This window comes from Lynx rufus, unplaced genomic scaffold (genome assembly GCF_022079265.1).
Source record: "Lynx rufus isolate CCGP_SWC_20201006 ecotype Redwood Valley unplaced genomic scaffold, mLynRuf1.p SCAF_8, whole genome shotgun sequence".
Lineage (NCBI taxonomy): Eukaryota > Metazoa > Chordata > Mammalia > Carnivora > Felidae > Lynx > Lynx rufus.
The window spans coordinates 51,677,344-51,701,923 of record NW_025814896.1 but is presented as its reverse complement, the minus strand read 5'-3'; the positions used below and the strand labels follow the sequence as shown (position 1 = coordinate 51,701,923).

The window sequence follows — 24,580 nt, the reverse complement described above, 5'->3', positions numbered from 1 at the left end:
GGAGCTCCGCCTGATGGATTGAAAGCCTTTCAGACATCCCTGTCTTTGACCCAGTGATTACACTCGGGGATCCACTGTAAGAAAATAATCCTCAAAACAAAGAAACATAAAAACCAAACACGTTTTACACGAAGTTTCAGAAAAGGGAGAGCAACCTCAATATTATTTATTAATAGTATGGGGACTGCTAAATAAATGATTGTGTATGCAATTAGTTTAGTGTTACTCATCTAATTTAAACTGATTTTTAGTAAGACTAATTCAACAGAAAAGTGTCGGTTCTTAAAAAGAAACAGGATATCAAATGGTATATACACTGATATTAAGATATTAAAAGATTTTAAAAACCTATGCACAGAGAGAAGGCTGGAAGACTACCAACAAAGGCATTAACAGATACATGGTGGTGCTTTAACACAAACTTCTTATGGTCTTTATTTTACCATTTTCTTACTGTTATGTATTTTCTGATAATGATGAAAGTAAAACTTAATCTTTAAGCTCTTGAGTGACAGCTGTGCAATGTAGTGTCAAAATCTCCTGTCGTCATGCAGAGTATTGGTCTGAGAATTTCTGACTTAAAAGCAGTTAGCCTGTGGGTTTCTCTACCCAGTGGCTGGAAATTTGTCATTTTGCATGATGGTCATAGAAAAGTACTTTGTACAATTGTCGCTTTTCCCTTTTGAGGCAGCCCTCATTATATAACAATGCTTGGGAGGACAAGGGTGAGTGAAGAGGAGGTCCCTTGGAGGGGGTCACCCCAGGCTGCACGTCTCCCAGGAGGACATGTGTCCGTCAGTGCGTGGTAGGAGGGAAGGAGGAGGGAGGGAAGATAGGAAGAAGTGAGCTCCCTGATGGCTGGCAGCCGTGTTCTGGATCAGTCTCCCACTCACAACAGATAATCTGAGGGTGGGGGCCGAAAGATACAGTAAGGGAATGAAGGCCAGTTTTCCTGACTTTTTTCTATGTGGAGTGACCTTGCTACCCACAAGAAAGCAGAACGCTCCCCTTATTGTGAAGCATGTCGGCAATTTTTTTGTGACACCCTTATTTTGCAAAATAGAAAATATGGAGAGGGGGATTTTTCTACAAGAGTTATTTTTTGCTTCATTGATGCCTTTATTTCAGAGCGTCTAAACCCAGAATGTGGCTAAAGAGAACAGAGATTTCTTATGGATGGGCTCACTCAACAGTTGCTTGAGTAGCCTTCTGGCATTGCTCTTACCATAGATGAGGTTCTGTTCTGATTGCCCACAACAGTCTGGTGAGGGTGGCTCTGCCCCAAAGGCAGCAGCCCCAGGGTGACTTGGAGCCGGATGGTGGTCAGCCAGCTCTGAGAACAAAAAGCATTGGGCAGTCTTGGAGAGGGTACCCCTTCAGTGACTCTTCTGCTTCCTGTTCTTCGCATTTGTGGAGAATAAAAAGCTACTGGTAGCTAGAATAGTGAGAAATGCAATCAGAGTAAACAAGTTCCCTGCGTGTTCGTGTGGGCTCAGTGTAGGACGGTTTTGCATATATGAGGATCTGGACCACCTGTCTCTCCAAGCATCCCAGAACTCTGAGTCTTGTGGGTGCTTTGAGGTTCACACCCAGGCTGTTCTCCAGTATGTGGCACTGAGCAGGGTGCTTTGCATGCGGTTGGGGGTCAGTAAAAGGGTGAGTGGATGACAGAGTGCTGGCTTTGGTTTTTCGCGTATTTGTTTTCCTGGAAGCCTCTGTAAGGGAAGTGTTTACACATTTCTGGTGCTAAAGGGACTGCTTTTATTTTGTTGTTTTCAATGGGTCATTTCCAGGTAGTCGTTTCTTTCTCCTCACACAAAACTAAACTGAATAAGGATACATGTTGCTACTGAAAAAGCTGGGCCTTCCCCCCCCCCCCATTAATAACAGTTAAGAATTTGTCAGAACAAAGGAACCCTGCTTTTCTGAAGAGATTTTGAGTTTAGACTTTAATTTGACTTCAAAATCTGGCAGGGGAAGTGCAGACACCTTGTTTGCAAACATGAGGCTGGTTGTGGGGCTCTGGTTTGATCACCCAGAAAAAGAGGGGAAGTAGGGGCAAACGAAGGGTGATGACATTCAGGAGTATTAATAGCTGAACAGTAGATTTTAGGGGGAGAGGATGCTGTGCCCAGGGCTCCAGCTTGCATAGAAGTGCCTGTGGAGGGAACAAGCAGCTCTGTTCTGACGGTTGCGAATCTGTGGTGGAGAATTTCCTTCCTGCCTGTCGTCACCAGAGGTCCATAACTAAGCGATGGCCTCTCACAGCGTCTTCCAGAATTTCTGATGGTTTTCCTTTGAGGCTTAGAAAAGTGTGTGCTGAAGGGTGTGAGGAGGTTTTCGGTCACCGGGAGCCTGGCCGTGATTACTTACTTCGGAAATGTTCTCTGGTTAGCAGTGCTGTTCGCAAGCGGGATGCCAGGTTGTTCTCCGAAGGCTTGCTGGCTAATAAGGTGGATAAATCACTTGGTCCCTCAGGGGCTGCCAGCCTCTGGCCCAGATTCCTGTTCTTAATTTGCTTATTCGAGTCAGGGCTGTTGTATTACATGGTGGAAGGGCTGCACCTGTGGATTTTCCACTGACGTGGTCACTTCCTGGGGAAGAGCACTGGGTTTGCCGCTTCACACCTGCATGCCTCAGTTTCATTGCAAGCAAAATCAGGGTTGCACTCACTGGCCTCGTTCTGTTTTATCCGTGGAGAGCTCCCTGGGGTAGACTACATCCAGTACTTTAGCTTATTGATAAATAGGTCCTTCACTGCCGTGGTTTCAAACCTTCCATATCTCCAGTCTCCCCTGCTGCTGGCATGACGGATTATCCTACAAACCCAGGAGGCCCGCAGATGGGAGCGCTTTTGCCTTTCGTCTCTCCACCTCCAAACTTGTTCATCTTTTCTCCTGCTGTCCTTCACTTCCCCGAAACCCTAGAGGCTTTTTTCTCACGTTGCAAGACCACAGCGCTTTCTGGACTCCTAAGGGCACCTGCTGAATTGGGGACGCCATCTCACCTCTAGCATCAGAAGAATTACTAAAATACATGTTTAAAATAAGGGACCTTAGAGATAAAATCTAGGAATGAGAGGCCTCATTGACTACCAGATTGATAAAATTAGTTAATATGCAATGATGAAAAAAATGGGACAAGCTTGCACTTTCTCAAGTTGGAAAGCAAACTCTGAAAAGCAGTTTGTCTAAATCTAGAAAAGGCACAGATTATCTTTGATCTGGAAATTCCAGCCTGTGAATCTAACCACAAAGCAAACAAAACAGTGACAACAGTGTTTAATTTATACATTCGTGAAGAACTTTGTCACAATGACAAAGCCATTATAAAGAATGGAAGGATATTGGAACATTTAAAGTAGAAAAAAGATACAAAATTTTTTATGTGGTGTGATCCTCCCCCCTTTTTTCAGTGCCATGTGTATGTATGGGGAAAAAAGACTGGAAGGAGTATCTTTGGGAGTATTTTAGGAGTATCTTTTTTGATAAATTTATTTCTTTATCTAAAATTTTTTTTCTATGAAAAGGATTCCCCTATCTAGTTAATTAACACATCCATCACTTCACATATTTATCATTTCTTTTCTGAGAACGTTTAGCTTCTGTTCCCTTAGCAAATTGCAGTTCTACAATACGGTGCAATCAACTGTAGTCACCATGTTATTATGTATTAAATCTGGAGACATTATTCACCATATAGCTGAAAGGTTGTATCCTTTAACTGACCTCTGCCTGTTTCCTCCACTTCCCCAGCCCCGGCAACCACTTTTCTGCTCTGTTTCTGTGAATTTGACTTTTAAGATTCCACATATAAATGATATGATGTATTTGTCTTTCTCTGTCAGGCTTTTTTTTTTAACATAGTTTTTAAAGATTTTACTTTATTTTTATTTTATATAAAATATAAATTTTTATTTTTATATTTAAAATTTATATTTTAATATAAATATAAATTTAAAATTTTATATTTAAAATTTAAAAAATTATATAAAAATTTTATATAAAATAAAATTTATATATATATATTATTGTCAAATTGGTTTCCATACAACACCCAGTGCTCATCCCAACAGGTGCCCTCCTCGATGCCCATCACCCACTTTCCCCTCTCCCCCACCCCCCATCAACCCTCAGTTTGTCCTCAGTATTTAAGAGTCTCCTATGGTTTGCCTCCTTCCCTCTCTGTAGCTTTCCCCTCCCCCTTTCTCTCCCCCTTGGTCTTCTGTTAAGTTTCTCAGGATCCACATAAGAGTAAAAACATATGGTATCTGTCCTTCTCTGACTGACTTATTTCACTTAGCATAATACTCTCCAGTTCCATGCATGCTGCTACAAATGGCCACATTTCATTCTTTCTCATTGCCAAGTAGTATTCCATTGTATATATAAACCACATCTTCTTTATCCATTCATCAGTTGATGGACATTTAGGCTCTTTCCATAAGTACTCTCTACACCCAACATGGGGCTTGAACTTACAACCCTGAGATCAAGCGTTGCATGCTACCAGTTGAGCCATCCAGGTGCATCCCCTCTGTCTGGCTTATTTCACTTGGCAAAGTGTCCACAAGATTCATCTGTGTTGTGAAAAACAACAGAATTTCCTTCTTTCTCATGGTTGAATAGTATTGCATTGTATGTACATCATTATCATCTTTATCCACTTATCTGTTTATAGACATTTAGGTTGATTCCATATCTTGGCTATTGTGAATAATGCTGCAGTAAATATGGAGTGCAGATATCTCTTTGACATAGTTATTTCATTTCCTTTGAATATATACCCAGAAATGGAATTCCTGGATTGTAGGTAGTTCTATTTTTATTTTTTAAAGGAATCTCCATACTGTTTTCCACAGTGGCTGCACCATTTTGATTCCCACCAACAGTATGAGAGAGTTCCCCTTTCTCCACATCCTTGCTAGAACTTGTTGTCTCTTTTCTTTTTGATACTTCTATTCTAACAGGCGTGAGGTGGTATCTCATTATGGTTTAGATTTGCATTTTCCTGATGATGAGTGATGTTGAGGGCTTTTCGTTGGACCTGTTGGCCATTTGTATTTCTTCTTTGAAAAAGTGTCTAGTCACATCCTCTGACCATTTTTTAATTGTGTGCGCACACACACACACACACACACACACACAGAGACACACATATAGTTGTTATTGAGTTGCATGAGTTCCTTATATATTTTAGATATTAACTCCTTATCAGATACATGATTTGCAAATATTTTCTCCCATTAACTTGCCTCTTTATTTTGTTGATGATTTCCTCTGCTATGCAGAAGGATTGTCTTTTTTTTTCCTTTTTATCTTTTGAAAATTCTTACAGTGAGTTTGCATAACAATTTTTTAAATCAGAAACTCAGATTTAAAAAATGTTTTTCCTCCCTCTCCTTCCTCACCTCACAGGTATACCTCAGAGCTCAGGTTTTTACCCATCTTGTTTCATCACATCTGTGGCCCGTGTGGCCACACTCTCTGTCTGTAGTATTTATCAGTACTCTGCCCCATCCTCTGATACTCACCTTAGGCTTTGGTATCTTCCAGCTTTCTTTTATCTGTATGTGTGTGTATCTCTAGTCTTGTCAGGTGTTTTTATATTCTGCTTGGGTCTGAACACCAGTGTTCATTAGTCTCTTTCCTTTTAACATCAATTCTCTTTCCTTCCATTCCCCCTGGTCATAATCTGTTCTAGGCAGAATCAGTTCCTGTTTCCTCTGTGTTGCTGTCCTGTCTTGTATATCCCTTTCTCCCAGACTTCTCAACCTTGGCAGAACATTGAATTTACCTGAGAGAGCTTCAGAAATCCCAGGCCTGAGTTCCATCCCAGTGATTTTGGTGTCTTTGGTTTGGTGGAAGCTGGATTTGAGGGGTCTTTAAGTTCCCCAGTGAGTCTGCTGAAGGAAGGCTGGGAACCCCTCTTCTATCTGGTGTCTTGCTGTACTTTGGGGAATCACGTGCATGGTGCGTATAAGTTTCTGGGGTCCTGACTCTTGGATATCAGCAACACCACTAGACCTACAGATCCCCAGTACCAGGCACTGGGAAAACAGCAGTGAGTGAAAATAACTCCAAGTGAGGAAGTCTGTTTTTGCACCAGCCACCCTGTCTTGGTGCTGGTCTAGCTGAGAATTTGATCAACCCAAATCAACCTCCTGTCTTGACTTCACCCGCTGGGGTTGTGCCTCCCTCATAATGAAGAAGAAACTGGTATAATCCACATCAGTGGCCGGCTTGGGCATGCAGTCAGGACATGTTTCTCAAGCCCTTATTCCCTGCTCTGTTGCTCAGTCATTGAGACCAAACCTGGGGGCTCATCTTCTTCCATCATTGTTGCCCTCAGACAGGGATGCAGTGTACTTATTGTGGCTCTGACTCTGCAGCTCATAGAGGTCAGTAGTGGCTTTGTCTCTGCTTCACATTGTCTGGTCTCAGAGAGGGAACAGGCATCAGCAAATTTTACAGGACAGCATTAGGAAATCAGGAATTACAGCAAAAGGGAATCCTGTCCCTGTGTGAGGCTGGGTCAGACTTTTATGACATGGTTCTGTGATTCTCAGTATATGGTCCTGCTATAGAAACTGGGTTCAGAGAGTCATGATTTATTACAAGGAAAATGTGGACTGTTTGTATATCTGTGTGACGATGGCCTAGTTACCCAGTCAGAGCCAAGCTATAACCATGAGAGAAGAGGTAAGACATTGTATTTCAGGAAGAGTATTTGGAAGAAGGTTATCACCTCCTACAGGTGTCTAGTGAGGGCTGATGGAAGCTTCTTGGGGATGCATGGGCACCAGTGGTAGTTAGGGACTGCCAGCCCAGAGGCCCAAGCCCACCCTCAAAAGCTGGCAGGGTGTGGGTAGAGCCAGAATCATGTGCCCATCATGGCTCCTCATGGCTCTTGTGGTACACTTGGAACCTCTGAGCTCTCTTGTGCTCTGTCCCTTTCCATTCACCCACTTACCAGCAAGTACAAAGGGTCTGCTGGATGCTGTTGTTACTCCATGCATCACAAAGAAAATGTCCCTATTCTCACAAGGTTTATATTCCAGTGGGGGAGGTCGACAAACATGAAACATTAATAAAAAAATAACCCAGATGTGGTGAAGCTTTTTATTTTGGTTTAGCCCAGTAGTTTAATTTTTCCTTTTTTCTAGGAAAATATGTCTACAGCTGATGTCAGAGAGATTACTGCCTGCACGGTCTTCTAGGATTTTTATGGCTTTGGGTCTCACATTGAGGTCTTTTATCCATTTTGAGTTTATTTTTGTGTGTGGTGTAAGAAAGTGGTGTAGTTTCATTTTTTTGAATGTAGCTGTCCTATTTTACCAGCATCATCTGTTGAAGAGACTATCTTTTCACCCAATTGTATAGTCTTTCCTCCTTTGTCATAGATTAATTGACCACAAAAGCATGGGTTTATTTCTGGGCTCTCTATTCTGTTTCATTCAGCTCAGGGTGTATTTTTGTGCCAGTACCATACTGTTTTGAGTACTATAGCTTTGTATTGTATCTTGAAATCTGGGACTCTGATACTTTTAGCTTTGTTCTTCTTTCTCAAGATGGCATTGGCTGTTCAGGATCTTACAAATTTTAGGATTCTTCATGGTGAAGGAAATCATCAACAAAACAAAAAGGCAACCTACTGAATGGGATAAGATATTTTCAAATGATATATCTGTTAAAGGGTTAATATCCAAAATATATAAAGAACTTACAAAACTGAACACCAACACCCCCCCCCAAATAATCCAATTAAAAAAAATTGACAGAGGACCTGAATCGACATTTTTCTAAAGAAGACATACAGATGGTTAACAGACACATGAAAAGATGCTCAACATCACTAATCATCAGGGAAATGCAAATTAAAACCTCAGTGAGATATCACTTTACACCTATCAGAATGGTTAAAATAAAAAAAAAAACACAAGAAATAATAACTGTTGTTAAGGATTTGTAGAAAAAGAAGCCCTTGTGGTAGGAATGAAAATTGGTGAAGCCACTGTGGAAAATAGCGTGAAGTTTTCCTAAAAAATTGGAATAGAATTAGAAGTAATTCTATCCAAAGAAAGTGCAAACACTAGTTTGAAAGGATATATACACTCCCATGTATATTGCAACATTATTTACAATAGCCAAGATATGGAAGCAACTCAAGTATCCATATATGGATGAATGGATAAAGAAGATGTGATATGTAAGTACACACACACACACACACACACACACACACACACAGGGATACTATTTAGTCATGAAAAATAAGGAAATCTTGCTATTTGCAACAACATGGATGGATCTAGAGGGTATAATGCTAAGTGAAATAAGTCAGTCAAAGGCAAATACCATATGATTTCACTCACATGTGAAATTTAAGAAACAAAGGAATAAACCAAAAAAGACACAAACCAAAAACAGACTCTTAACTATAGAGAACAAACTGATGGTTACCAGAGGAGAGGTGGGGGGAATGGGTTAAATAGGTGAAGGGGATTAAGGGTACACTTATCTTGGTGAGTACTGAGTGATACACAGAATTGTGGAATCACTATATTGTATGCCTTAAACTAATATAACATTGCTAATTATATTTGAATTGTAGGGGGAAAAAAAGAAAAAACTAGATGTGGGACAGACGACATGCAGATAGTTAATACTATAGGAAAGGAGAGTGGAGAATGACAAAATGATGACTTTCGTGTTTGGTGCTGGGGAACATCCTTGAAGGGATTCAGTCTCAGCCAATGTCTGAAAATCTGAGTGATGACAAGGAGCCAGCTAGGCAAAGATCAAAGATTGTGGAGTGGGGACACCTGGTGCCAGGATGCTAAGGTAGGGATGACCTTGGCATTTTCAGAAACCACACAGCAGTCTGAATGGTTGTACAGTCCAGGGAAGGAGTTTGGATCATGTTCTCAGTGCACTGGGAAGTCATGGAAAGGCTTTAATCACAACAATGTGTGATCTGGTTTGCTTTAGAAAGATCTTGCTGGCTGCTGCTAAGGGAAAAGATTGAGGAAGCCAAGTTGGGAGGCAGATGACCAGGTATAGGTGATTACAGTATCACAGGCAAGAAATGATAATGATTTAGACTAGGTTGTGGTAGTAGAGATGAAAATAAAAGAACAGACATAGGGTTTGTTTGGAAGAATGATCAACAGGTCTTGATGCATTGGATATTTGGCATGAGGGAGAGGTGAATCAAGGATAATTCCTAGAGTTTTGGCTTCAGCAACTGGATGAGTATTAATATTATTTACCAAAGCTGCAAAGACTGCTAAATATCCAAAGGGAGTATAAAGATTTCTAATTGGAACCTGTGAAATTGAAGGTACCTGTTAGGCATCAAAGGAGAGATGTCAAGTAGTCAGTGGGTTATACAAGCTAAAGACAGATTGTTGGAGTCAATCAATGGCATTTAGAAAGAGCGATAACGTGTTCCTGTTTTCCTAGGACACTCCTGATCTACACCTATTGTTCCATCATCATTGTTAAAGGACCCCTTTTCTCACTCTCAGCCTCACACCTCTTTGTGCTATAACTTATCATCTTTCACAGAGACAGTATTTAAAGCCACGGGCTAGAGAGTAATTAGAGAGAATGGTACAAATACAGGCAGAGTCTGTTACACTTCAACATGTTGATGTGGGAGGGCATTCAGGAAACAGCCACTGGATCAAGAGAAAAGCCAGGAGGAGGTAGACTCACCCCAGTCAGGAGAGGAATGTGGCTGGGAAGGGAAGAGTGGTCACATGTGAAAGAATGAGATGAAGACACAAAGAGTGGTCACTGCATGTTGCAGTTTCATAAGGATGGTCCCAGTGGAAAGGAGAAGGTGGAAGCCCACAGGAACTGAATTGAGGAGCTAGAATGTGTGATGAGCTTGCTACATCCTTCCTGTTGCCCCACTTTTCAGACAAAAATAATAATTGTAAGGAGCTAATTTAAATGCCATCTCTTCCATTAAACAGACTTCAGATTCCAACAGTGAACTGGTTAGAATTAATTGCCCTTCTGTATTCCCATAGCACCTTGTTTGTAACTTTTCATGTGACTTTTTGTTGTTGTTGTTCATTGTGTTTTAGCCATGTGTGCCTGGCTCCTTATTAGCTATAGATCACCTGGGGGCAATGACTGTTTATTTTCCATCTTCATCTTGCCTATGAAACTTAGGTTTGTCACAGTTCAATGAACCTATGAGACATTTGAGAAATGTTGAATGGATGAGTGAATGGATCTGTGAATAAATGAGTGAGTGAATGAGTGAATGGATGAGTGAGTAAATCATGAGTGATTGAATACATAAGTGACCAAGTGAGTGAGTGGATGGATGAGTGTGTGAATGGGTGAGTGAGTGACTGAGTGAGTGAGTGAGTGGATGAGTGAATGAGTGAATGGGTGAGTGAGTGACTGGGTGATTGAGTGAGTGAGCGATGGATGAGTGAGCAAGTGAGTAAAGGATTGGAACTGCAGTCAAATTGGTACCAAGTACCTACGCAGCATAACAGCCATGGGTGGTTGGTATTTCTGTTTGTCCCTTGTCCACCTCATTTGTTCATATGCAAAAGCTTCCATTTCCAGCAATGATCATTAAACACTGCAATGGATAATTGTAGAGTGGTTATTTTCTATTCTGTTGGTCCTAGGCTGCCTTTAATTCTAATGGAAACAATAGTTTCCTTTAACTGAAAATTTGGTGAATCCTTTTTAGCTATTTTTCTGTTTTCCTTGTACTGTTTGAAGGATATACTATTTATGGACTGCAAAACGATAGATTCTAATCTGAGCTAGAGATAAAATGTAAAGGGGGGCATAAAACATTTAGGAAGCACACATGAATCACAACAGAGGATTACGCAAAAGCTTTCTCAGGAAAATGTGCACATTTTGCATTTAGGAACAGCCCAGCAAAGTGGCATACAGCTGATTTGTCATGATATATAAACCTCTGGTAGTACTAAGAAAATAAATACTATATTAAGTCTTTAGGCAAAGCCATTGATACTAGTTTCTATCTATGAATGCAATTCTGTGTTCCTGATGTGTTGGAAATACCCCAAAACAAATGCCAAATGTGAGATTGCAGATTAAATTTATAGGGCCCTAAGCTGTAACTATATTTTTAGATGAGAGCTGTTCTACCTACTAATTCCTCTGGGAATAAACTGGCAGAATGAGGGAAACCCCAACATGCCAGGTATAAGAGAAGATCTTATCAGAATTTCTGTTGGGCAGATTCAGGGAGGAAATCTGGGAATGGTATTATCTGTAGCCCTAGAAATCACAGCCTCAAGAACCTGAAGTCAAAGATGTGCAAAAAGCCCTGATGTCCGGGCCCTTGAATCAGCCTGTGGCCCTGGACAAGTCCCTCCCTGTTACTGGCATCCTGGGGGAGGGGGGTTGATGCTGGTGCTGAGAACAGCCCTCTTTGCCGAAGCCAGGTGAGGTCTCACACACCTTTCACACTGTGGCCTGTCACCAGTGGGGTCTCATTCCATATGGTGTGACAGTTGAAGCAGTTGGACTTGGGCTTGCCCTTGGTGCCTGGTGTCACTAAGGAGGTGAGAAGAATTCTTGCTCTTCTTGATGTTATACGGCATCCCCTAGAAATGTTCAGTCATGTTGTTCTGGGCAGCCTTCTTCTGAGGGACCCACTGCCAGGAGACTCCTCTGCCCAGCTGTCAGCAGAGCAGAAGGAGGGTCTCTGGTGCCTCTTGCAGAAAGCTCCCATTGCCCAGGCACGCCTGTGTACTTCATGGTGTACTTTGTACTTCATGGTCTCCATGCTCCTATAGCACCACAGACCCTGTCTCTCTGAGGGTCAGCTGGTTGCTACTCTGAGGCTTTTAGATTTAAAGATGGGAGCAGAGCCATGGTCAGAGTGAGGCCCATGCCTGTAGTTACTTTTTTCTGTCCTCAACAGATGGCCAGCATTGGCCTCCACCATCACTTGACTCCCCTTTGGGTGCTCAGATGTAATTTTTGTTTCCTTGTGGTTATTTAAGTCTGGATGTGCAGACCCTGAGAGTCTGACTAGGTAACTTGTACACAGTCCTTCCTATGTGAATCGGTCGTTTTCCTTTCCAAGTGTCAACTGGAAATTAAAAATAAATTAATTTTTATTTTCTTTGGACAAGCCACACTTCTAACCTGACTTGTTATTATAGGGAATTGGGCTTTGAAGAAGACAAATTTAAGAGTGTCTATAAATTATCTTCATGTTTTTTCTTTTTTCATGTTTGCTTTTTATCCCTTGAACTGAGACCAGAATCATTAAGATTTTCTTAAGAAGTTGGCTGCAATAAATATCCTAATAATTACAACTCAGGAAATTCATCATAAATCATTGTTTTTGCTGTATTTCCTTGGCCTTCAGATTTTCCAGCTGAAATTGCCTCAAGGGACCCTTAACATCTTTTATGGAGTTTGTAAATTCCCTGAGGTTGAAGAGTCTTGGACTTGGAATCTAGAACACCTAACATAATACTGGGCATTACTTACTGGGCTCAGGAAATCTTTTGAAGGAACAAAAAATATCTTCCTATAATGTAAGTTGCTGATTCACAAAGTGGCTTCTTCACCAAAAGTGTGTTGAAGCAGTTTTGAAATCAGGACACCTAGGTTCAAATCCATTTTCTACCTCTGGCTGGGATAACACCGAGCCAGCTACTTTACTTCTTTGAGCTTCTGTTTCCTCATCTGTAAAGTGAGATGGTGCCTACTTTGCAGGGTGGTTGTGAGGGGGAGTAGACCAAAGAATAACATGGCTAGTTGGGTGGCTGGTATGTATAGATGTCCCACATCCATGGTGCCCTCCTCTCTTCCTTCCCCATCAGCCTGCAAGGGTCTCACCTGACATTGTACAGCATAACGTGACAGGTGGCATTACTTTGACTTGTCTTAAAGCTGGATGCTTTCACATAGATGACCAGGGAGGCAGTGAGGATGTGAGAGTGGAGGTGATATATAAATCTGGAACCGCCTCTGGGGTGTTCTGGGGTGAGCTGTGAACATTCACCAGGGGCTCTGGTCTTCAACTTTGCATTGTGGTGATGAGCAGTGCTGGGAGGCCTGTTCCATGTGATGAATGTGTGTGACAAGTGCTTGAGGGAGAGGACATTGGTGTCAGGTGGATGTCCCAATCCTCCCTGACTTCTGGCTCCAGGGGAACACTGCCACAAGACTGTGAGTGAGGAAGGGTGCTCAGTGGGAGAGGAGGACCTGCATTACAGGGAGTTGGTTAACTTCTTTCTAGTTAGACTTCCCACTGTTTAAGATAATGTGACACATTACCTGGAATCACAACTGCATTCAACAGTAGTACTGCTTTAATTTTTCATTTTCTCATATTTAGTGATGGGGGTCTCAAATATGAGTGTATGGATATTTTCCAGAGACATAGACTTAAATTTGGGTTTGCAGGGGCTGAGTGAGCAGTGAGACAGAGATCAGAATGAGGTCACACCCACAAACCGGTGCACCCAGGTTTAAGTGTGGAGGTTGTTCCTTTCAATTCCAGTAGCCAATGGTGTGTTAAGGATGGCTTTGGAGAGCTTCAGAAGCTCTCTCCCACAGAAGCTCCACAGCCTCCTCCCCGTACCCTCCATTAGTCTCCAAATAAGTGTACTTGCTAGGTAACACCAGTGACCTTGCAGGGCAGACTGAACTCCCAGATGACCTCTGTAGCTTACCACCCACCATGTCACCGCCCTGTCCCTTCCCACAGGGACACTTCTGGGGGTGTCAGTGTTAGGAATGGTTCTGTGCAGAACCAGCCTCTTCCCGATTAGACAGGTGCAGGATAGTCATGCTTCAGGGTTGCCTGTCCTGGTCTAGGTGTGCCCGGCAACCTCTTCCCTTTGTAAACTTGTGCACGAGTGTGCTGGCTCATCCATTCTGACAGACTGGCTGTTTAGACAGTGCTTCCTCCAAGCTGCCCTTCTTGGTGTGCTCTTATTTTTCATATTAGCAAACTGAGCTTTTCATTATTCCTTGTAGGTATTGAAAATGTTTTTAATTGTGAAATATAGCATGGAACAAAAGAACATCTAAACATTATGCTAAGTGAAAAGAAACCAGTTGCAGAAGACTATATTATATTATCCTGTTTGTATGAAGTATCTAGATTAGGGACAGAAAGTAAACTACTGGTTTCTTAGGGCTTGGGATGAGGGTTGGGAAGTTACAGGGTATAGGGATTCTTTTTGAGATGTTCTAGAATTGCCTGTGGTGATGGTGATGCATATCTGTGACTGTATCAGAAACCACCAAATCACCTGATGGATGGTTTATGTCTATATGTCATATATCATATGTGTCAAAAATGAAGGCAAAATAAAGATATTTTATGATAAATGAAAAAACATGTGCACAACTTCTCAGATGATACTAAAATGAACACTCATGTACTCAGCAACCAGAACCAAGTGGAGTATCCTACAACCCAGAGGTCTCATTTCGCCCCTTCTGCCCCAGAGGTAACCACTGTCCTAAATGGTGTTAATGACAATGTGTGTTTGCATCCATCCCTCAACTAGGTATAGTTTAATTTTACCTGTTGGTTAATTTTGTACATATGGATTCATACGGTACCTATTTTGTGACTTCTTTTAAGCACTGTGGTATAGATATATGTTGCCATAGATTTTTCCTATTCACTGCTACATACAATTCCATTGTATGGAGAATACAATTCATGCACCCATTCTACCATTGATGGCATTTGAGTTGTTGGGTGGCATTATGGCCAGTACTGACATAAACATACTTATATTTACCTCCTAATGCACACATGCAAGGATTTCTGTAGAAATATCCCTAGTAGCAGAATTGCTAGGCTATAGAGTCCATGCATTTTTATCAATGATAGATAATACCAAATAATTTTTTGTCAAGAAAATTGTGCCAATCTATGTTCCCAGAAGCCAGAGGTGACAGTTACTGGTGTTCCATGTTTTCAACAACACTTGGTATTCTCAGGTTATTAATTTTTGCCAGTCTAGTGGGTATGAAACGGTATTTCAGTGTGTGCATTTTCCTGATGATCAGTGAGAGTGAACATCTTTTGTATATGTCTTCCCATATTAGTTAGCGTTTACTGCATAACAAACACCCCCAGAATGTAGAAGCTTAAAATAACATCCATTTCATTTAGCCGACAATCCCGTGTGTTGGTTGAGATTACCAGCATAGCGGGAATGTCTGGAGACTCTCCATGTGGTTTCTTATCCTGCAGAAGGCTGAGTTGAGCTTTTCATGTGGTGAATGATAGGTTCTAATAAACTGCAAGAGAGGGCAGATGCCATTGTGCACTTTTTAAACATCTGATTGCATTATAGTGTTGCTGTCTCATTGGCCAAAGCAAGCCACCAAGGCTAAGTTCAGTTTGGAAGAGAATTTTCCAAGGGCCTGGATCCAGGGAGACATGAATCCTGTTGGAGGACATTATTACACAACCCACCATAGTACCTACTTCCTGTATTTCTTTAGGATGTTGGTCTTTTATATTGCTGGTAGGAGTTCTTTATATAGTCTGGATACTAATTCTTTGATAGTTATCTGTGCTAATTTTGGATCAATAGAAATTCCTTTAATAAACAAGATCAACAAAATAATAATAATGGCATGTTTTCTGGGCTAAATTTGGAAAACATTACAGTGTAAGGTAAATACAGAAAGGTTATTTATCTCAAAGGAGGAACTAGAATCAAACTCCTAAAACTTAGTAATTTAACTTCTGTATCTGTTATAACTTAGTAATCAGCTATTTTAAAAAGCTGCCTACATGGAGATTTAGGATTTTTAGGAATATTAAAGACCCGGGGGGAAATTAGTATTGGTTAGGTAGGACAAAAACTCAAATCAGTTACTTGTAATAAACTTAAATAAGTGCAACTCTTTTAGAAATTCTCTTTTTAGATTCTCTGTATTAACCTTGTGTATTTAGTAATATACATATTGTACTCTACATAACTTGGTTTTCTTCCTAAAATTATCTTTTAAGACAATTTGATATTTTACTCAGAAAAGTACAAAGTTTCTAAATATTTTGAAAAAATACATTGATGTATAAAAGGATGGATATTAAGATTTTAGACTTTGAGGGGCTCCTGGGTGGCTCAGTCGGTCAAGTGTCTGACTCTTGATTTTGGCTTAGGTCATGATCACATGATTTCATGGCTTGAGCCCCATTTCGGGGCTATCAGTGGAGAGCCTGCTCGGGATTCTCTTTCTCTTTCTCTGCCCCTCCCTTGCTTGCTTGATCTCTCTCTCAAAAATAAATAAACTTAAAGAATATTCTAGACTTTGAGTTCTCTTCCCCATGTTTTGCTTATTTAAAGCAAAAATACTCCCCAAACGCAAGATACCCCAAACACAAGATAAATATTTCACCATTATAACAAAAAAGACTGTTTGGGCTTAATCTAGAACTTTTACAGGGTCCAACAGGACCAGAGTTTATTTTTTCAGAGGAGTAGATAAGTGCAAACTCTCCAAATTTATTGAATTTGATGTTTACGAATGAGATGATTTCCTCATCCCCACAAGTGCTTTGTCTTCTTGAAAGGCTTCAGTTTTATCTTTTTTAGAGATGCCTCACTGTCCCAGTTTGCCTGGACCTGAGGAGTTTCCTGGGACACGGGTGCTAAACCCTGGGAACATACCAGGCAAGTTGGAGGCTAGTTGGTCATCCTCTTCTTCACAAATTTCAGAAAGTAAAATTCATTGGTTTGGATTCATGCCCACATCTCTAGCCTTTAAATGTGCTTAACTTGCTTAATTTCCTTCTTTGATTATTTTTTTTGCCCCCTAACACAAATCGTTCCTGCTGGAGGTGGAAATATTCAGAAAGCAGGGCCCCGGGACTGGCTGTGTGGAGTTGGCCTCTGGAGGGTGTGTGTTGCTCCAAAACGGGCTGGTGAGGGCTTTCCTTGTTGCCCAACGCTGACAGTTCCTAATGCTGCTCATTTTGTCACATAGGCAGCATAGTCGCATTGCCTACGTTCATGGTTTTCATGTTACAGCCACGATTTTAAAGCAGCATATTCTGATTTTTCTCACTTAATTTAGTAGTCTCTTGGTTTAGATTGCACTTGGGGCTGTGCTTAGAGTTTTGATAAAACTTAGTTGTATATGTGTCATTTTGGAAAGGACTGTTTGGAAAATAGGACATAGAACAGGTGGTTATAAAACCACCAGGTCAAATGGAGATCATTATTTCTCTTTTATTTAGAGGCAAATGTTGCTATATAGGTTGACATATAAAGATATATAATACATAATTTAAGGAAACATTCAGGGAGTAGAGACTAGGGAATACATATATGAGCATTTTTTCTTATGATGCATTTTCTTCATTCTAAAACTATTATATTGTTTAATTTCTGTCTTAACAGTTCCTAGATCTGCCCTATGATGTTGTGCAGCTTGTGCACTGCACAACTTGGAGTGGGGGGGCAACTGTTCACATTCCAGTTATCCTAGATTTGTCTTGAGAAAGGGATGCCTTGCATAATAATGCTCCTGGGCAAATGGAAGCCAGCATGACTGCCTCCCTGACCCTCCCAATAAAGGTACTTTACAGAACACACGAAGGAAATAAAATTTTTCTTCTGCTTACATTTTATAGCCTTCCCTACCCTCACTGTAGTACCTCATATCTCTGACCTGAGACAGTTGATCTGTTTTCTAGTTTTAACACATAGCAGCATAATGGTATAGAACACAGAGCCAGGGGCCAGTGCTGCGGTGTTCTACCTGCACAATCCAGGGGAAGTTACTTGCCCTCTCTGTGCCTTACTTTCCTCATCTGTACAGTGTGGGTGGTTCCTTCCTCAGTAGGCCAGTGGGTGGGTTAAATGAATGAATAGGGTAAAGCACTCACAACTGTGCATGACATGTTGTATGTAAATGCCACAGCCTTGTTCAGCTTTGCCTCTGACATTGGTCTAATGCACACCTGTGTTTAGCAAGACTGAATCTTTTTTTTTAAGCCAATACATTTTTATTTAAGGAATTTTATGTGTGATTCCTTCTATAGCCAATCACCATAGTTCCTCAAAGTCAGAATGATAATCTTCAATACGGCCCTTTTAAAAGGAACTTTTTTTGTTCAATCCATAGTTCACTGTCAGTCCAGAGCTCTTCAGTTTGGCTTCTTTGATCTCCACTTGAATATGAACATACTTCAAAAATTCCCCATCGCTAATCTTTGGGATCTAGTTTCTTTATGTTAGGACCCTAGAAGTCAAATTGTAAGAAGTGCACTGATTGTGCACTGATCTAGAATTGTTAGTCCTTGTTTCTAATATTAAAAAGTCTTGGGGCGCCTGGGTGGCGCAGTCGGTTAAACGTCCGACTTCAGCCAGGTCACGATCTCGCGGTCCGTGAGTTCGAGCCCCGCGTCAGGCTCTGGGCTGATGGCTCAGAGCCTGGAGCCTGTTTCCAATTCTGTGTCTCCCTCTCTCTGCCCCTCCCCCGTTCATGCTCTGTCTCTCTCTGTCCCAAAAAAAATAAAATAAACGTTGAAAAAAAAAAGATTTAAAAAAAAAAAAGTCTTGGGGCGCCTGGGTGGCGCAGTCGGTTAAGCGTCCGACTTCAGCCAGGTCACGATCTCGCGGTCCGTGAGTTCGAGCCCCGCGTCAGGCTCTGGGCTGATGGCTCAGAGCCTGGAGCCTGTTTCCGATTCTGTGTCTCCCTCTCTCTCTGCCCCTCCCCCGTTCATGCTCTGTCTCTCTCTGTCCCCAAAATAAATAAACGTTGAAAAAAAAAATTTAAAAAGTCTTGTTGCTTCCCCTCCATGGCTTGAGCCCAGCAGATGCTGTTATGGGTCTCACTGTCACCACGGCAATAAACTTGCTGTGATGGTAGCAAAATGTGTGTCTCAGTGTAGCCGCGTTAACAGTCTCTGGACACCATGAATGACAGTGCCCATTTCCATCTAGAATGAGGCTTTAGCAAGACTGCACCTTAAACTCTGGTTAGTAGGTAAGGGCACAGGTAGAGAAGTCATGACCTATTCCTTGACCCCATGAGAAGAAGGCCAGGTCAATAATCATTGTCTTTGTCTCTTTTCTTCTGGGATTTGCTTCTCCCTGTCTCAGCAGCAACCCCCCCCCCCGCCCCCCCAGTGTGTGATTGTCTATTTATGTGCTGTTTCTCCTGTGAGATGGAGCATCTTCTATGATGGAAGCTTAGATTTCCAGGACTTTGCCAGGTACATGGCAGGGGTTCAGGGACATTCAGCTTCAGCGAATGGATTGGGTCTCCTCTGGGATTTGGGAGGCACTGCCTCTCCAGGGCAGTATTTTCTCTCTGTGTCATAATTCTCGTGGTCAGGCCCAGCCAGGCGGCACTCACCACATACCGCATTCTGGTCTCAACATCCAGAAAAGTGCTCCGGAAGGATATTGAACATCCGTGTGGGGCTCTGTAAGTATCATTTACATCAGAGCTTAGATGGCACTTTTGACCCTGAGTCAGAGTTGTGACCTAAGCAGGAGAGGGGGGTTCTTTATGAGGAGTTGTGCAAGCTCACAGTCCTCACAAGGCTAAAGGAGAGGCCGGTGTGCCTGTGCCATTATGTGTGTGTGCACACATGTAGTTCTTTCTTCGTGTGTGGGGTTTCTCTTACCTTATCAAATGTAGGCAGCAAGTTGAGGCCACAGAATGGTGTGTTCATTCCATTTTGGTGTTTCTCAGTGAGGTCACCGTACCAGGATCCCAGTAGACAGCTTCTCATTTATTGAATGAAACTTGGGTAAAGCTGTTCTAAGAACAGAGGGCATTGGGCATATTCATTTTTGTCAAGTTTGCCATTAGCAATGAATCTCCGGGTTGTTTTCATGTTAGTACTCAATATAAATATCTGTGAAGCTGTGAACACATTTACAATTTCTAGTCAACTAACTAGAAATCATCAGCCACAGAAGATACAAAATTAGCAAATACCTATCAAAATAAACTCGACAGTTCTTATCAGACATGCCATAACCTCTATAAATACGGGATGTCAAATGAAATGTACCTAAGAATTTGGGCAACTTTTAGGAACTGTTGGAGAGAACTTTCTGAGTTGTTTTAAGCAAAGGAATGATCAGAAGTGTAGAAGGCCCTCATAGTAGCTTTCAGTAAGTACTGTCTGTGGCTGGGTCCAGAATCCCAGCTGGGGTGCGCCTTACTGATTTAATGAACATAATAACATGGAGCAAGCTGCCTGTTGCTTGTGCTTTTAATAGCAGAGGTTTTCAGAGAAATAAGCCAACTAAATTGGTTTTTCTTCTTGTCTCTTTAATTATCCCTGCTCCAGGCCAGTGAATCGAGGCATAGTGGTAGGAAGGGAGAGAACATCTTTATTTTCTTGCTGCAACCAATGGTATATACCCTTTACCCTTTGCTGTGTGTGCTTGTGCACAAACACACATACTCTCTGTCCACCCTCTCTCTCCTGATCACAAATGTGAGTGCATATTGTTTCACACCCGGCTTTCTCACAAGCCTATAAACGCTACTCTGGAGAGACTGAGGGTGTGGCCCATGCTGCTGTGGCCTCAGTGCCTTTGCAGAGCACCCGCGTCCTCAGTGCATGTTCCCTGAGCTGAGAATGAGAGAAAAAGTAGGTTGACACCACACTGTGAAGACACTGCCAGTTCCGTGGAGCCCATTGCCCCACCAGTGCTGGCTCAGCATAATTCCAGGAATCCAGGCGGCCGCTGCTGCTGCTGCTGCAGGAGTCCTGAGGTGAGCTCTGAAGGCATTCTGACGTGCCAGTTTAATGGGATTTTAATCTCATTAGGGATGCAGACGTTGCACTGTCATCGCTGGAAGGAACGTAAGTGATTCAGGCTCATGATTTATTTAAATGTGGAGGAAAGGGCTCCCTTAGCGAAACAGGAAAGTATCTGAAGCGCAGATACTTTACGGTGCAGGCGCTGCCAGGTCCCTGGGTGTGGGTAGCCCAGGGACCCCTTGGATCTGGGTGTGTTGGGACTTTGAGAGCTTCTAGAGAATTTGTTTAGAGGATTGTGCCTTGGTTTTTATTGTTACTTTTCTTCTTAGTCTTGACGGCCTAAATTTTATCTCCTAAATAGTTTTTTCTTTTTCTCATTTTCTCTGGATGGAGTTAAGCTTTATTCAGTGAAAGGGAAAACTTCAAGCTGTTGATGAGTGAACCACTAGAGAAAACAGCAAAGGAGGATTTTATTTCAAGGTACCTTAGGTGCCGGAAGACAGACAGTGGCATCTCTTGTGTCCCATTGCCCCAGAGACCAGCTGCCATCCACTGACTGTATTTTTATGCGTATTCATGAAGGGAGATGGATGGAGCCTTGCAGAGAACCAGCAGTTCTTCTTGGTGGGAAGGCTTTAAACTACCTCTTCCCTTCACACTGCCCGGCTTGACCTCCACTGCACCTGAGTCCTCTCGGAATGTGCGCATCCACTTAGTGGCAGCCTCAACACCACCAGAATCCCTCTCGTCCACTCCAAAGTCTCTGTTCACATCCTGGGAAAATGCCCATTGGGCCAGGAGTTGTTTTTTTGTGTGTGTGCCACGTGGGCACAAAGATAAATCCTTTTTGGAGAGGCTAAATCAAGTCATTCAGTCCATCATGTGACAAGGAAATAATAAATCAACTGTCTGCTTTTCAACTCTGTGGGCTTCACAAGAAGAAAGAAAGGAAGCAGCCTCGAGGCCTCCCTGTAAGGGCAGCTGCCCTGTGTCTGTGCAGTGCCCGCAGGGAGGGGGCAGGACCAGCCTATGTCTGGGCTGGAGGTGGTTTGCCGGGGGCAGTCGGGGAGGGGTGGCCTGAGGGGAGCAAAGCTAGTGTTACTTTCTTCCTTGAGTTGTCTGGGGCCAGGATGGTTCTGCCTGCCACTAGCTTCCTAAAGAAAGTTCTCTCTCGTTCTCCATGCATGGTGTGTACTCTGTAAAGTTTCTGGCATGTTATCCATTTCCTGAATTACACAGCTAGAGCTTCCCCTATCTCAGTTTCCCAAAAAAGCAAGTAACCCAAGTGCAGAAACCCAGACTAAGAATATGTTTTATGTAAAGGAGACAGAGACGCAGTTCAGGTGGAGATTGTATTGGAAACCCCTTTTCCCAGATGAGTCCCCATAAACAACGGCATGCTGCATCCTGAAACCAGAGTCAGGGCTGCCCCCAGGCCCAATGTGAAGCCCATCACCTTGGCTTTTGTGCCAACCATTTTGGGAGACTTTTCCCCCTTTGGTTGGCACCATGCTTGTGCACACGCACATACATGTAAGTACTTTCTCTTTTGTGGCTCAAGCAGCCTTGCTGTCCCTGGACCCCAGGAATCTGCTTGCCCTTTGGAAACAGGCTTCTTATAAAGACTTTCAGATTGAGGGAAAGGGAAAGAGCCTGGTGCTGATTTGGCTCAACTGTTAGAAACACCAAGGAGCTGCTGGCTAGTAAGACTTTAGCCATCAACCTATACTTATATAAGGATAAATTTACCTTAATGACCCCTAGAAACAAATACATAGTGCCAAGACTTCCAGGCATCCTTTGCAGGGGGTGAAATGAATGTTTACTGAAGGGATATTATTTGGGCAGGTCAGTATGACAACCAGAGGAGATTGTGCTCAAATTTTCAAGAGCAAGAAGCTGACAAGTCAAGAGGAGTGCTAAATCTAGTGAACCAAGGTTTCAGTGAGGGTCTCTGGAAACTGAGAGCCTGAAGGCTTTCTATTCCTTCTGGGGTATTGGGGAACCTTCCTCCTGCCCTCAGCTCACTGCTGTCAAGGCCAGGCTGACTCTATGAGCTGGCGAGAACCGTGTGCTGCTGAGGGACACAGGCATGGTGTCACCACTCCAGTCCTCACTGGTAGTCCTGTCCAGCACAGGTGACTAGCTGTCTCTGCAGTCATGGCAATTCCTGTAGGCTAGTTTCCTGTGTTGGGATGTGGAGCAGACCACCACATGTGATCCTGTTCTGATGCAGCTGGTTGCCTCCTGCCTCTGGGAGCCCTACCCTGGCTAAGCTGTGGTGGCTGAGCTGTGACTGTCAGAAGGTCCTGGTTTGTCCAAATGCAAGACTGTACACAGTGATTTAAACCAGCAAGCTGTTCTGCTGTTTGCTGCTCTTCGTATGGGTACTCCCAGGTCAGAGCAGGCACATGACCAGGCTTGGCGGCCTGGACTGGGCTGGGGGTTGGTGAAGGCATCTTCTGAGCTCTGACTGCCTGTGGGGAGCTGCTCTCATAGAGCTAATTGGCTGTGCTATTCAACCACCATATCCTGTGGTTGGGGTTTTGCCTTTAAGAACAAATTGCAGAGAGACTGTCTTTGAGGCCACTGCTTTCCCTGATTCTGTCCATCCCATGCTCACCATGCCCTCTCTACCTGGGTGGCCAGGGGAGGATGACTCTGCATCCACCTTCGGGTAAAGGCAGCTTTCAGAAGGGGGAGACAGCTTTGGGCTAGCAGGGGATCTGGTTTTCATGTGACTTCATCATGAGATTTTTGATACACACCTGCTGCCAGATCGTAAATGATAGCCGCGACATACCCATGCAGTTCAAGCTAAATCACAAAAGCTGGGTCAGGGGATTCATAAGGCTCAATTCTCAAATAGTGTGTTTGGGCTTCTATAGCCTCTGGGGTCTGACAGAGGAGGCTCTTGGGCCCTGAGATAATGTTGTGGCTGGTTCAGAGCCTGCAGACAGAGGCCTGGCTCTGACACCCTCTGGGACCACCACTCAGAGCTGTGTTTGTGTTGCGGGGAGTCTTAAAAACCCACAAAGAGGGCAGGCTGGGGTTCCTGTGGGTTCTCTGTTATGATTCCCCTGTGCAGTATGACACAGTGATACATTGGCCAAGCTACGATATCCTAAGAGAGTGTTCACAGAGCACTTTTTCTCACAATGCCCTGGAGTTACCATGTTTCAGAGGCGCTTTATGTGGGAGAAGTTGGTGGCAGGGAGGAGAATATGAGCTAAATTAAAATAGAAGGATTTCTATACTTGCTCTTTCTGCCTACAGAAGAGTTTTTTTCTTTGATTTTGTTCATTTCACTTTTGTTACATGGAGGGTTCAAATAGGTGCCTGTCGAAGGGGCTATGTATCAAAATGGGGCCCCCCTTGATGTCTGTGTTAGGGCTACATGCCTGGCTCTGTGTGCTTCTAGTATTTGGGCAGCGTCAGGCTGAGGGACGGAGGGCAGTGGGCACTGTCTGAGCCCTGTTTGTGATATACCAAGAGGAGCAGGGACCCAGGCTGAGGCACCTGTGTTCTTGGATGCCTTGAGAGCTTTCTCTGCTTATATTCTCTCCCCCACCTACCCCAGCCAGAGAGATCCTTCGCAAGTGGTACCCTGAATGGTTTTTTTTGGTAGAGAGATGCTTGCAATGTTGACCTCAGCCTAAAGCAGAGGGGTTCTTTAGGGTCTTTTCATTTTCTAAATTCTCAGCACATCTTGGTAGTAAATGCATTCCTGCGGCTTCCCTGGTGGTTATTTATAAACTTGCAGTGCACTAACTAGGCTTGACAACCCTGTCACTTAGCCTTGTCCCTGGTGGAAAAACCATGCAAACTGTCGCCTGAACTC

At 42.9% G+C, this 24,580-nt stretch overlaps 1 protein-coding gene and 1 non-coding gene across 2 annotated transcripts in view; one reads left to right on the top strand and one right to left on the bottom strand.

The window, feature by feature from the left end:
- The window catches only part of SH3RF3 (SH3 domain containing ring finger 3), a 368,418-nt gene that overhangs the window by 95,892 nt on the left and 247,946 nt on the right, over positions 1-24,580 (top strand). The gene's annotated exons all lie outside the window — the stretch shown is intronic.
- Positions 18,830-18,964, bottom strand: LOC124504481 (small nucleolar RNA SNORA1). The gene has a single exon (XR_006960454.1). It is a non-coding gene; the product is annotated as a small nucleolar RNA SNORA1 (small nucleolar RNA).